We start from the raw sequence: 14,244 nt of genomic DNA on the forward strand, positions 1-14,244 counted from the left end.
ATTTGTTAGTCTCTAAGGTGCCACAAGTACTCCTGTTCTTCTTTTTGCGGATACAGACTAACACGGCTGCTACTCTGAAATCTGGATAGAAAGCCAGCTGCCCATAGATTGGGGTAGCAGAGCAATGCGGGGGTAGAACTGGCGCCATGCAGCTGACCTCCATGGTGAGGCAGCTTCTCTGAGTACTGCACTGAACACACAGCCCTGTAGGCAGGTGTCGTCGCGGGGAGTGGGCGTCTTGATGGGGCACAACGAAAGGAGACCGTTGTGTGTGCTGCTGCTAGTGTTCCCACGATTCTCCCTCCCCCAGTTCAGCTCACATTACCTCCATCTCTGCCTCCCCATCTTACGCCTCGCCCAGCACTCCCCCGCCATGCTCCTTATGTCACGGACTGCTCAGTCCAAACATCCCAGCCCTCCCTGGCTGACCCAGAGCCTGGCAGCTGACAAAGAAGATTTGCCCCCTCCCATCCGCCCCGGCTTGGAAGATGCCCCCAGATGCCCTGCCCATTGGTTGAGCCCCATGCACGGTGCTAGATGAGCGGAACTAGAGCCCAATCAGAGTGGAGTTAAGCTGTTGTAGAAAATATATCTCTACTGTGGTCTGTAAAGTATGTCGGTTTACACTGCAAGCATTTTTTTTAAAGAATTCCTGCACGGGGTTGCCACAGCTCCTTCTGCCTTTGTGGCTTTAATCATGCTGCATGGGGCTTTTTTCCCCCTTTTAATCAATTGGTCAAAGCCAAACAAGGTTGGTTCCCATGTTCTGGTTGCTGCTTTAAGGCGTGTTACATGTGTGTGATTAGCAAAGTGCTCCGATGAGGAGATAGAAACCCAGGGAGGAACCTGCTGCGATGGGAACATGGAAGGAATGCGCCTTAATGAGCAGCCTGGGGGGGTTTCAATGAAATGCTGTCAGTTTTTTAAAAATCAGGTCTTTAAAAAAAAAGAGAAGCTTGTGAGTAATTGCGGAGAGGGGCTGGGTGGCAGCGGAGGTGCTAAGCTTTGAGAACATGCTGCAGCAATAGATGCAAGGACTGTAAAACACATGCACGGGGAGTTCCAGGGCCACCACCCTCCACTTTCTTGCTCTGCTACATCAGCTCTTTGAGACAGCTGCCGGCCCCCCTCACTTGCTCATACGCAGGCTGTATGTCATGCAATAGTAGGGAGCAAACAGTCAACTCTTCTACTCATAACACTGTAGCAGGGATCTAACCTGGGACCTTGATGTATCAGCCTTGACTTCCCAGCCACACCCCAACCTTTCTGTGGCCCAGCCACCACTAGAGAGCATCAGAGTAATGCCTGGTGTGGGGGTGTGTTACATTAACCCTATAGTGCCGCCTGCCTCTGAGAGGCCCATCCCTTGAGACCCCCAAGGAGCAGAACCTTCCATTCAACCCTGGTTCCTCACTGGACCCCTGGCCTGTCGCTTTGATCACCAGCAGGTTCTGCATGGAAAACATGAACGTTTGCACTCTGGTGAGTTTTGGATGCCGAAAGAGGCAGCTCGGCCCAAATCCTCCGAAGTATTTCAGGGCCTAACTCTCATTGATTTCTCAGGTGCCTAAATAGCTCTGAAGAACCAAGTCTTTATCAAAACTGCAGTGGGGGTTGGGGAGACTGCAAAAAGATGTGATCTAAAACTGCAAACATTTTGGGGTCTAACTCTGCCAAACAGAAGCTGTGGAATTTTGTTCTGCTTAGCCCAGTTCTCCTGGCCCTTCATGCATGCAGGTTTGGGCCTCCCAAGCTTTAAAGATGCAGTGGCATGCCTCCTAATGCTTAGCACTGTTTAGCTAAGGCTCTCAAACCACTTCCCAGAGGAGCATTAGATCCCATTTGATAGATGGGGAAACTGAGCAAGAGGACAGAGAGCAGCCCAAAGCTGCACACTCACTGTGACGAAGTTGAGGATTTTTGTAGTGTTTTACATGAATAGAGTGTGCGCACCTCAGTTTCCCTGTGTGCTGCATGTTTAACAAGGTGGTGGGAGAGGGTCTGTTGTTGCAGAGGACCAGGTGTGATCTCACCTGGCAGCTGGGAACCCCAGACAACGGCCTGGAGATGGGGAACCCTAACAACTGGTGACCTGGTGACTAAGAGGCCCATCCTAGCTTGGCAGTCAGCTGTTTCTGGCCAATGGGAGGACAAAGGGCTGAGGAGAGAGGACCCCAGTGACCTGACCAACCAGTTCCAGCCAGAGGGGAACAAAAGACAGAAGAGAAAGGGCCCCAGTGACCTGTTTACCTGGGATGAAGGCAAAGGACAGGGGAGGAGCTGTTGGGGCCCTTGATATCGGATGCCCAGGTGGAAAGTGCGGGGTCTCGGGGCTGGAGAGAGAGAGCAGCCAGAGTCCACCTGGATGCAGGGGAGACTTAGATGTACTGTGCTGAGAGAGGCCAGGCCTGCGGGCCGGAGAGTTTCTTATGCTCTGTTCAGACACTCAATAAACCCTCCCGTTTTATGCTGTCTGAGAGTCGCTCCGGTCTAGAGAACAGGGTTGCATTATTCCCTCTGGGAGTGGATGCCCCGGGGGTCCAGAGCAAGTAGATTCCCTGGGGGGGCCCACGGCAAGAGACAGGCATGCTAAGGCTCAAGAGGTGCGGTTCCAGGAGGCAGAGGGGCTTACCCCCCGAGAGAGAATGGACTCCCGAGAAGGGCTGTCACACTGAAGGGAATTCCCCCCAGGGACCGTACGGGGCCAAGAGTGGGTACGACCTGGGAGTCTGTGACACTTACATCTCCTAATTCCCAGTTAGCCCTTCTGCACTGGCCTCAATCCAATCAGGGGCCTTTCCTTCTACTTTCTTAAATTCCCTCAGCAGTCAGTCAGTGGGACATCAGGGACGGGGGGCAAGGGTTGAACAGCTGTTACGTCCCAAGTCAGGCAGATGGTTCCTCTCCTCACGCCCCAGGTGCCCAGCTAGGTGCTGTGTTTGCAGCTGGCTCTGCCCAGGCAGGGCAGATCTCACTCCACACAGTCCTGCGGCCCTGTCAGTCTGCAGCCCGGGGCTGATTGTATAAACATTTCTTGCCCAGAAAGCAGAGTGCAGCAATTCCACAGCAGTCAGCTCTCTCTGACAGGTGACTGGCAGCTCCTCGGAGGGCGAGGGGGCTGGGGAAGCTGTCAAGACATGTTTGCTTGAAGAGGTAGCAGGAGCGTCTGTGCCTTGGCGTGGCACTCAGGTGGGATAATTGGTGCCTCAGAGGGGAGAACAGGACAGGCTGCTGGAATAATGACCCTCAGAAAAGCCAGTGCTCTCGCCCACCGGCCCATTTGCAGGCTGGGAGGGGGGATCTGGGCCCAGATCGACAAAAGGCCTTGGGCATCGTGACACTGAGTGTTGCAGCACCTAACTTTTAGGTGCCTTGAAAATCACGTGGCTCCACAAAGCCTGAGCTACACTCCTAGGCCCCCTGTGCTATGCATGGGGAGAGATGGCGCTCTTCAAATGGGACTCACAAAAGCCAGCACACTGCCTAGCTTTGGCGGCTCCCTGCCCAGTGGGCAGTGCCAATGAGAGGGGTGTGTCCTGATCCCATCCCCCCCACCCAAAGACTTCAGCTCCTAAGTCCAGGCTGCAGGGAGGCACCTAGTTCCACTGGTGATCCACAGCCAGGAACCCTGCTCCTGGAGTCTGGGGACTCAGGCATCAAAGGAGGTGGAAAAGGCCTCCCTTTTAACCTTCAGCTCAGGGGCTAGGGACCTCCCTAGGACATGGGAGACAGCAGTTCAAGTCCCCCCTCTGCCTGATGAGGAGGTCTTTGCACAGGGATCCCCCACCTTTCAGGTGAGTGCCCCAACCACTGAGCTAGAATCACTCCTTCTCCGTCCCCCTGCATAGTTAAGTAAAGTGGAATGGCTTCAGCAAGAGAGATGAAGATGGTGTGCTGAGGATGATGTGGCACACCCCAGAGGTGGCTGCATTTCAAGTAGTGATGAAATAAGTCCCTTCTCGACTGAATGCAAAAACCTACATTAGTGCAACATCACGGCCAGGAAATGCAAGAGGCAGCCCTCTCATAGCAATGGGAACCTGTCTACATTGCTCATGAAGGTGCACCTTTAGCAGTCTAGCTAGGGATCTGAAGTACTGCACGTATGTAACATGGGGGCACTGGTGTTAAGACCCCTAACTATCACCTCATTTGGTGGGTTCTAACATGGCCATGGAGGATTTTGTATTTAATTTATCTGGTTTGATTCTTTTTTTTTAAGGAATGCAAATTTGAGATGGAAATGAACCCTGCCCTGGCAGCTGTCTGGAGCTGTGCAATTCTTTTAGGCCCATCTGCCTGTTTAGAAACTGCAGCCGCAGGTATGTACCCAAAGGCCCTCCTTTAGGAGCAGGCCACATGCCACTGTGGTTTTATGCACACCATTAGCTACATCCCTCCCTAATTCTCAGGCTTTAAACTGCACCCCTCATGAACATTTTGCTGCCACACAGAGAGCTCTCCCGGAGAAGCACTGAAATGATCCCAGGCGGCAGCAAACTGAGGTCGCTGAGCAGGCCAGCCAGGCAATGAAAACAATACCTGTCTGGAAAGCTGAAGCTAGGGGAGGAAAGACACACCCTGCAGGGGTTCCAGCCACTGAACAGCTGGTGAAACAAAAACCCAGGACATTTCTGGTGTCCCAAAACCAACTTCCTGGGATGCCAGGATATCATTTAAAAAATCAGGACTTCCCCAGTAAGACCACGGTACTCAGTCACTTCAGCTAACTCCTGCTCTCAGATACTCAGCCAGTCACCAGTGATTTCAATGGGCCTGGTGGGGGAGCAGCTAATATTATTTTTTTAAAATAGGGCTTCTTAGAGCTACAGGACTCCTTAAGCAATGAGCACCAGATTCCATGGGACCATAACTGTCTTGTGCTCACAATTACTCCTAAAGAGGCAAGCTCCAGTCAGACTGTGGGCTTGTATCACCCAGATCCAGCCTCAGAGAAAGCATTTGGTCACTCTTCAATCGTTTGCCTTCTCTGCTGCCAATCCGCAAGATGCAGCACCCCCTCAGAGAGCTGAGTGCATACAGCAGTTTGCGGAGTCAGCCCCTGTGTGGTGTGGAGCCAGAGAGCAGAGCTGTCTACTTCATTAGTGCAGGAAAAGCCGCTGACTGGGTTGAGTGGCCTTTGCAATTCTGAGATCTGGGTCGGACACTGGGTTTACCTAGACTTGGCAGAATTCCATTTTTTTTATTTATAATTTGGATGGATAGTATACATTTTTATTTTTAAACTTTTTCTTCAATTTTTATCTATCTAAATTTTCACAGTTGTGCAAAATTAGGGGGTTTAAGCTTTTTAAAATCTATTTTAATTCTCACAATTGCAGGAAATTAAGGGGGAGTCAGATAATTATTGAATGACAGGAGACACTGAGATTTAATGGTTATAAAGCTTTAACTTTTTGATACGCAAATTGTCAATGTCAAAATATAAATATCTTGAAATCAAACCCTAATACGTTTTCAAGAAGCATTTTTCATACTTTGCTTAGCTGTATCATAGATGGAATTTTTTGTAGGTTTGTGTGTATATGGTGAAATTGACATTTACCAATAAAAAAACTAATCCTTCCAAGCCTCCCTATATCACAGGGCAGCAATCCAACTGCACAGCTCCTTCCCAAGGGGATGCAGACAAAGGCTACTAGCTTAGAGATGGGCTGACCTCACCCTGCATATTTATTCTGGGCCAGTGGCGGATTAGCCACTGGGCCAATGGAGCCAATGCCCAGGGGCTCTGGCCAATTGGGGGACCCCCAGAAAAATTGGCATCCCCACGCCCCGACCCACTCTGCCCACCCGGCGCTCCTGCTAGGGAGCGAGGGAAGCCCCTGTGCCCTGACCCCACTCCCTGGCAGGAGCGCCGGGTGGGTGGGGCAGGGCAAGCCACCACACCCCGACCCCGCTCCCTGGCAGGAGTGCCGGTGCGGGGGCCTGCAGGCAGAAGGGCCCAGGGCCCCACAAACCCCTAATATGCCTCTGGCTGTCGGAATACAGAGCAAGGGCAGTGGCCAAAACCCACCAGTCCTATAGAACTGCCCTGTGCACAGATTATGTTCTTCTGTATCCCACAAACTGGACACTGTGCACCAGGCATTCCTGCAAACTCCAGGAACCTACTTCAGCTGTAAGCTGCTTCCTGTGGGGTTGTCCCTATACTCCTCCATGGTCCTACTCCCATCTTGGTCTGTCCCTCAAGGTTCTAAGTACATGGGAATCTACATCAGCCCCCAGGTTATTTGTTAGAATTAAGCTAGCCCCAGAGGGTGGTCTGAGCTGCTGATTCCTTGGACACCCTGATCAGGAAGGAGCTGACCCCAGTACTACAGCTCATCCCAGCTGACACCTCCTCACAGGTGTTTTCTGACTCTCTCCAGGGGTCCGCTAACCATATAGGGAAGGAATAGGGGCTCAGGATTCAGCTTAAGAAGCACACAGATCTAGCCCGACCCAAATCAATTACTGTTCCTAGGCCTCAGCTCTCTGGCAAGGAGGGCCAGGGCAGATCAGGGGCTGCTTGGAAGAACAGGTTTACCCTGAGGGTCCCTTGATAGCACTTCTGTTAGTGAGTCACCCCCTCCAGCCCCCATTAGGTGCCAGCTGGTGGCCCACACTCGAACCCACCTTGTTACCTGGGTTACAGGCTGGGGAAGCCTGACCCACAGGAGGGGCGTACAGCCCTGTTCTTCCCACCTGTGTGTGTGGGCGTAGCGCTTTTACCATCATTGCTCTGATGCACCTTTCTCTGGCTTTGAGGTCACACCGTGAGGCAGCAGTAGGGGTGGGAATAAATTCCAGGGCTCTGGTTGCCAGCTGGACGCTGTATCCATTCAGGCATTTCACCCTTGTGACTGTTCCTTTTAATTTCTTTTTTATTCACTTCCTCATTTTTGTGTAGTTCCGCATCTTTGAAGTTAAATGCTACTGTGGTGGGCTTCTTTGGCATTTTCCCCTGAACCAGGATGTTACATTTAATTACATTATGGTTGCTATTACTGAAAGATTCAGCTATATTCACCTCTTGGACCATATCTTGTGGTCCACTAAGGACTAATCAAGAATTGCCTCTCCCCTTGTGGGTTCTAGTACAACTGCTCCAACAAGCAGTAATTTAACGTGTCTAGAAATTTTCTCTCTGCATCTCATCCTAAACTGACATTTATCCAGTCAATATGAGAATAGTTGAAATCCCCCATTATTGTGTTTTTATACCATTGTAGCCTCTCTAATCTTCCTGAGCATTTCACAATCACCCTCACCCTCCTGGTCAGGTGGTTGGTAGTATTTTCCTTCTCTTAAACTCTTATTGATCCAGCATGGAATTTCTCTCCATAGAGATACACTATGGAATAGTTTGATTCATTTAAGTTTTTTACTTTATTTGACTCAATGCTTTCTTTCACATCTCATGCCACTCCCTCACCAGTGCGACATACTCTCTCATTGCTGTATATTTTGTAGCCTGATATTACTGCATCCCATTGTTTATCCTCATTCCACCATGTTTCTGTGATGCCTATTCTATCAATATCCTCATTTAATGCCACACACTCAAATTCACCCATCTTAGTATTTAGACTTTTAGCATTTATATTTAAGGACTTATACATTTTGTCAATATTCAGTTGCTTACCTTCATGTGTTATATTTAAATGGGACTCTTTTAGATTTGATTGTTCCTCACTAGCGCCTACCTGGACTATACCAACTTCTTTCCTATCCACTATACTTTCTTTCCTGACTGGCAGAATACTGTTGGTAATGTTGAAATGCCAGTAGTGATCCCAGGAGACCCAGCCTACCCCTTGCTCCCCTGGCTCATGAAGTGGTACACTGATCACCTCGACAACACCAAGGAATGAGTCAGCCATAGGCACAGACTCTGTCAGTGCTCCGGGGCTGGAGCACCCATGGAAAAAAAATAATGGGTGTTCATCACCCACCAGTGGCCCCACTGATCAGCTTCTCCCCCTCCCTCTCAGCACCGCCTGCCCACCATGGATCACTTCCCTAGATCTGCTGGCAATGCTTCTACTAATGCAGCCCAGTATGCTGTTAGCCTTCTTGGCAACAAGGGCACACTGCTGACTCATATCCAGCTTCTCATGCACTGTAATCCCCAGGTCCTTTTCTGCAGAACTGCTGCTTAGCCAGCCTGTAGCAGTGCATGGGATTCTTCCATCCTAAGTGCAGGATTCTGCACTTTTCCTTGTTGAACCTCATCAGATTTCTTTTGGCCCAATCCTCCAATTTGTCTAGGTCACTCTGGACCCTATCCCTACCCTTCAGCATATCTACCTCTCCCCCCATTTTAGTGTCATCCGTGAACTTGCTGAGGGTGCAGTTCATCCCATCATCCAGATCATTAATGAAGATGTTGAACAAAATGGGGCCCAGAACCAACCCCTGGAGCACTCCGCTTGATACCAGCTGCCAACTAGACACTGGCTTGCAGGAGCTCACTGAATCTCACTGGCTTGCAAGATCTCACTGAACATGTCATCCTGAGTCCTCTTCTTTCTCCTCCTTACCTGGCAGGAGTTCTGTGTGTGTGTGTGTGTGTCAGTATAGTCACAGCAGAGAGTTAACTCTTTCGGTTCAGAACTCCCTTCCCTTGCTCCCCTAAAGCTTTAAACAAGACATTTTTGTTGATACATCTGCTTTGGAGGGCTTGTGCAGGGCACTCCCCACAGCCCCAGCCATGGTGAGAATGGCCCGCCAGGGGTGAGGGACATGCGGAAGGAATTGCTGGGTTGTATGAAAATATGAGTGTAGTGCACTGGCACTGTTTTCCACAGGTGGTGGTGACAATAGCGGATCGGTCACTCCTGAGGGTAACAAAGTCGCACAGAGCACAGCTGCTGCTGGCTGATGCTACCCAGGCCCATATGCCACTAGCCTGTGCTCTGCAATAGTGCCTGCAGAAATTATTGCTGACTGGTGTGGAGAAGTGTCCTACCGCAGAGGAAGAGCTAAAGCTGCCGTCCCTAGAAACCTTTGGCAGAGGATTGCAGGGTATCTCGGGGAAAGTTTCATTGAGATATCTCAGGAGGAGTTAAGGGGCATCCCTGTGCACATAAACAAACTGCTCCCCATTCTCCGCCCCCCACCCCGCCTAACTCTGTAGAGCAATGAAAAGCCAATAACAACTCTACCTTTCTTTGTTGTACTGCTATCTCTCCTAGCATGGGTAAATTAATGTAAAGGCGATAGCTGTGTCCTGCTGAGTTGGGGGACCCATCGCTTCATGGAAATACATTTACACACTGATCCAAGGTTCCTTCCCCTGCATCGGCTCTCCTGTGCTCACCTGCCGGGACTGGCTGGACTGCAGTGGAGTCTCAAACAGGTCCTGGCTCACAGCATAGCTGGCCCCCCAGTTACATGGCCCCATCCTCCTCCTCTTCCTCCTCCACTTCTCTCTTGTCCTCATTGGTCACGCCAGGGCTCCTCAGAGGTATTGACGGTGGTCTGTGGGGTGGTGATGGAGTCTCCACCAAGTATTGGCTGCAGCTCTTTGTAAAAGTGGCAGGGCTGTGGCTCGGCACCCAATTGACTGTTGGCCTCCCTGGCCTCCTGGTATGCCTGCTGCAGTTCCTTGGCTTTCACTCAACCCTGTCGCTGGTCCCTGTTGTAGCCATTCTCCTGCAGGCCCCAAGCAATCTGCTCGTAGATGTCGATGTTACTATAGGTCCATAGCTGGGCCTGCAGAGCCCCTTCTCCCCATAGGCCCAGATCCAGTATCTCCTGTCGACTCCAAGCCAGCATGCGACTGGAGCTGTAGTCTGCATGGTCGGGTGGGCAGTGGCACACAACAATGGGGAGCCACTAGGTGGGCTCTCCAAGGCCCACCTGTGACGTTATTGATATAATCTGGGACCATATAGATCATTGTTGCAACCAAGGTCCTGTAGTGGCACCCAAATCTTGTATAAAGGGGGTCAAATGGGGTGTCTAGGACAAGGTTATGGTTTACTGGTTATGATTATGCTGTCTATATGTGTGTATCACTTTTGTAGTCGAAGTTATGAATATTGGCTCTGTACTGTCTGTATGGCAAATTTATGCTATGCTTCTGGGTGACATCCCAGACAAGCTGAGATTAGCTCTGCCTAGCCTGCTTGATGGCCCATTAAGGACCATCAGCTATACAATGGACCCATTGAGAAAAGGCAGATACGCCTTGTAACTCAGCAAAGTATGCAGGGACTGGCCCATGGACTCCAGACTCCATGTTGCTGTAATTTTCCACAGTAAGAACAAAGGTGTTCTTACACCTGGAAAAGACTATATAAGGCTGATGCCTCATCTCCATCGGGTCTTCAATCCTGCTTCATACCTCTGGAGGAACTTTGCTACAAGCTGAAGCTTTGAACAAAGGACTGAGGACCCATCCCAGCGGGGGATGTATTCCAGAGACTTGATTTGAACCTGCAGTTTATTCCATCGCTGCTGCAAGCCTGAACCAAGAACTTTGCCATTACTGTATGTAATTGATTCCATTTAACCAATCCTAACTCTCATCTCTATCTTTTTCCTTTTACGAATAAACCTTTAGATTTTAGATTCTAAAGGATTGGCAGCAGCGTGATTTGTGGGTAATACCTGATTTGTATATTGACCTGGGTCTGGGGCTTGGTCCTTTGGGATCAGGAGAACCTTTTTTCTTTTACTGGGGTATTGGTTTTCATAACCATTTGTCCCCATAACGAGTGGCACTGGTGGGAATACTGGGAAACTGGAGTGTCTAAGGAGATTGCTTGCGAGACTTGCGGTTAGCCAGTGGGGTGAGACCGAAGTCCTCCTAGTCTGGCTGGTTTGGTTTGCCTTAGAGGTGGAAAAAACCCCAGCCTTGGTCTGTAACTGCCCTGTTTTAGCAATTTGTCCTGAGTTGGCACTCTCAGTTGGGTTCCGCCAAAACCGCATTGTCACACCACCGCCTGCTCTTGTGACCTCCTGGCTCACAGCAAGCCGTCCATGCATCCCCGTCCCATGGACACCTCCCCCAGGGTGACAAAGGAGGTGAAGGGCCAGGGGACACGTGGCCCTTCTCATCCATGCAGCAGATGTGCTGCCTCCCCCCCTCCCAGGCAGGAAATGCCCTTGCCTGATGGGAAATCGGAATAAGCTTGGGTCGTTCTTGGCTTTGTTCCTTGCGCCCCTCTCTGGAGCGAAAGCCCTGCAGGACGGGGGTCAAGCACGTCACACCCGCAAGCAGAGTCCTGGCTGCTTGGGAAGGAGGCCGGGGCTCTTCCCCCTCCACTGGTGCTCTGCAGCTGGCTCCCCTCCCTGGTGTAGACACAGGTGGACCTGGCTCTTAGAGCCAGCTGATTACAACTGAGTGCAGCTTGCATTGAAAACAAACCTTTCCAGCCCTTCTGGCTGTGAAGAAAACTGGAAAACCTGACTTGAGTGGCTGACACAGCAGCACCTGCAGAGACCCTGAGTCCATCGCTGTCAGAGGGGGTGGCTGCCCTGAGTGTGACCGCCACAGCACTGCCACCTGGGTCAGCAGAGAGCCTGAGCGTTGCTGTGATGGGGGAGCTATCCCGAGTGTGACTGACACAGCACTACCACCTGGGTCTGCAGAGAGCCCAAACCCATCGCTGTAATGGGGGGAGCTGTCCCGAGTGTGACTGCTGCAACACTGTTGCCTGGGTCTGCAGAGAGCCTGAGCCCATCACTGTGATGGGGGGAGCTGCCCTGAGTGTGACTGACACAGTGACACCACCTAGGTCTACAGAGAGCCTAAGCCCGTTGCTGTGATGGGAACTCCCCCAGTCACGCTAGTGTGGGGTTATCTTCAAGACTTCCTGCCCTGAAGAGTCCTGCCAATCCACCCCAGGACAAGACCCAGCATGTGCCGGGAAGGGACGGTGTGGCAGTCCTGGTCCCTTCCAGCCCAGGTAGATGTTCTGCAGCAACTGGGGGCACCCGCCTACTGTGGGAGGGATGGGCAGTGAGAGGGGAGGTTGGTGATGGGGTGGCTGGGGAAGGGGGAGCCAGGAGCCAGGGTTGGACTCCCCCAGCTTGTGTCCCTGCCACCCCTCTACTCCTTCCCAGCTGGGCTATAGTGGGGTGGGTGCATGGGAGGCTGGGTGGAATTGCTGCAGAGGCTCTCTGCAAATTTCGGGGCGCTTGGCAGGGCTGGCCCAGAAAGCCCACAGATCAGTGGGGTCTGCAGGGGAGTCTGGGGAATATGGGCCCCCCTGCAGCTGCTCTGAGGCCCTGACCCTTTTTCCTGGCTCCACGCAGCTGGGTCACCCCCAGCCGCAGCCTCCCCCAAGGCATCCCTGAAATGAGAGTGGCCCATGCAGATGCAATGCAGCGCTGTCTGCTAGGAATCATAGAATTATAGAATGGGAATGGGGACAAATTGGAGAAAGTCCAGCGAGAGCAACAAAAATGATGAACAGTCTAGAAAACATGACCTATGAGGGAAGATTGAAAAAGTTGGGTTTGTTTAGTCAGGAGAAGAGAAAATTGAGGGGCAGACATGATAACAGTCTTCAAGTATGTAAAAGGTTGTTATAAAGAGGACCATGATAATTTGTTCTCCTTATGATCGTACATCAGTGGGGCTCTCATCAGACCTGCTGACAGTGTACAGGTATGTAGCCATAAGTACCACGGGTGTAATAAAATACAGGAAAAGTGGGAGTTAAGTCACTATATGGCAGTCGCTCACTGAGCAGAGAAAGGAGGTCTTGGGAGGGAAGTGCTTGGAGACTAACTATACTTTTAGCCCAACCACAAATAACAGGAGGCATCAAGTACAGTGCCAGGAGGAGGTGGAGACAGACAGAGGTACGGACTTGATCCTGCGGGTTGGGTATCTAAGGGACCAGGATGGGATAGACCCAGATCCTAATGAGAATGAGCAGAGCCCTCAAATTGCCACTACATTGTCCAAGGACAAGGAAGAAGTAGCACGGGAAAGAGATGGACCTAAGAGAATAGAAGAAATGGGAAACAAACCCACCGCACTGAGAAGGTCACAGAGACTTAGACTTAGAGATGACTATGTTATTGGTGGCATGCACTGTGATGTTAAACGATACTGTGTGCATGCGAAGGCGAGCAAACAGAACATCTGATGCGTTTGGTGCTTGTCAGGGATTGTTAAAGCTTTTGGGATATGATCTGGTGTCTAGAATTGCCATGTGCTGTGTTATAGGACTGGTTGTGCAGGTGCAAAGGTCCTGCTGTCGGCAGAATTTCAGCAAGCAGCAACATAAGGGGAGCAGCTGTCTCCTAGAGACATCCCAGGCTAGGGTGCCAGGGCCCCCTGCTGGAGGGACCAGGTCCTTCCCTGTCCCATCTGATGGTTGGTGACTGGGGTGGGACATCCTGTATGTGGGAGCCCATGGAAAGAAATGCTGGGGTCACTGTTTTTTTCAGGGAGCTGAGTGGTACACCCCACCCCTACCCCCCAACTAAAGATGCAGGGATGAGATGTTCCTGTGCTAGGTTCCAGCCAATCCACAAGGCAGGAGATGGTATGATGATGCTCAGCGCAGGTATATAAGACTCATGGAAGAAATAGCAGCTCAGTCCGCCCAGCGTCCCTGGGTGTCTTGGAACCCTCACTGCCTGCTCGCGGTGTCAAACTCCACCAGCCTTCACCTGATCCAGCCTAGCTCTCAGCCCTGATCTTCATAGAATCATAGAATTTCAGGGTTGGAAGGGACCTCAGGAGGTCATCTAGTCCAACCCCCGGCTCAAAGTAGGACCAATCCCCAACTAAATCATCTCAGTCAGGGCTTTGTCAAGCCTGACCTTAAAAACCTCTAAGGAAGGAGATGCGTCGCGCTCGGGGAAGAGGCTGGGCTGGGGCGGGGATTTGGGGAGGGGTCCAATAGGGGCAGGGAGGGGGCAGGGTGGGGTGGGGCCAGGGCAGGAGGCGGGGCCGGGGGGGCGCGAGTTGGCACCTGTGGTTAGCCTTCTTGGCAACAGGGGCACACTGTTGACTCATATCCAGCTTCTCGTCCACTGTAACACTTTGGTCCTTTTCTGCAGAACTGCTGCCTAGCCACTCGGTCCCTAGTCTGTAGCAGTGCATGGGAGTCTTCCGTCCTAAGTGCAGGACTCTGGACTTGTCTTTGTTGAACCTCATCAGATTTCTTTTGGCCCAATCCTCTAATTTATCTAGGTCCCTCTGTATCCTATCCCTACCCTCCAGTGTATCTACCACTCCTCCCAGTTTAGTGTCATCTGCAAACTTGC

This window comes from Chrysemys picta, chromosome 7 (genome assembly GCF_011386835.1).
Source record: "Chrysemys picta bellii isolate R12L10 chromosome 7, ASM1138683v2, whole genome shotgun sequence".
Taxonomy (NCBI): Eukaryota; Metazoa; Chordata; order Testudines; family Emydidae; genus Chrysemys; species Chrysemys picta.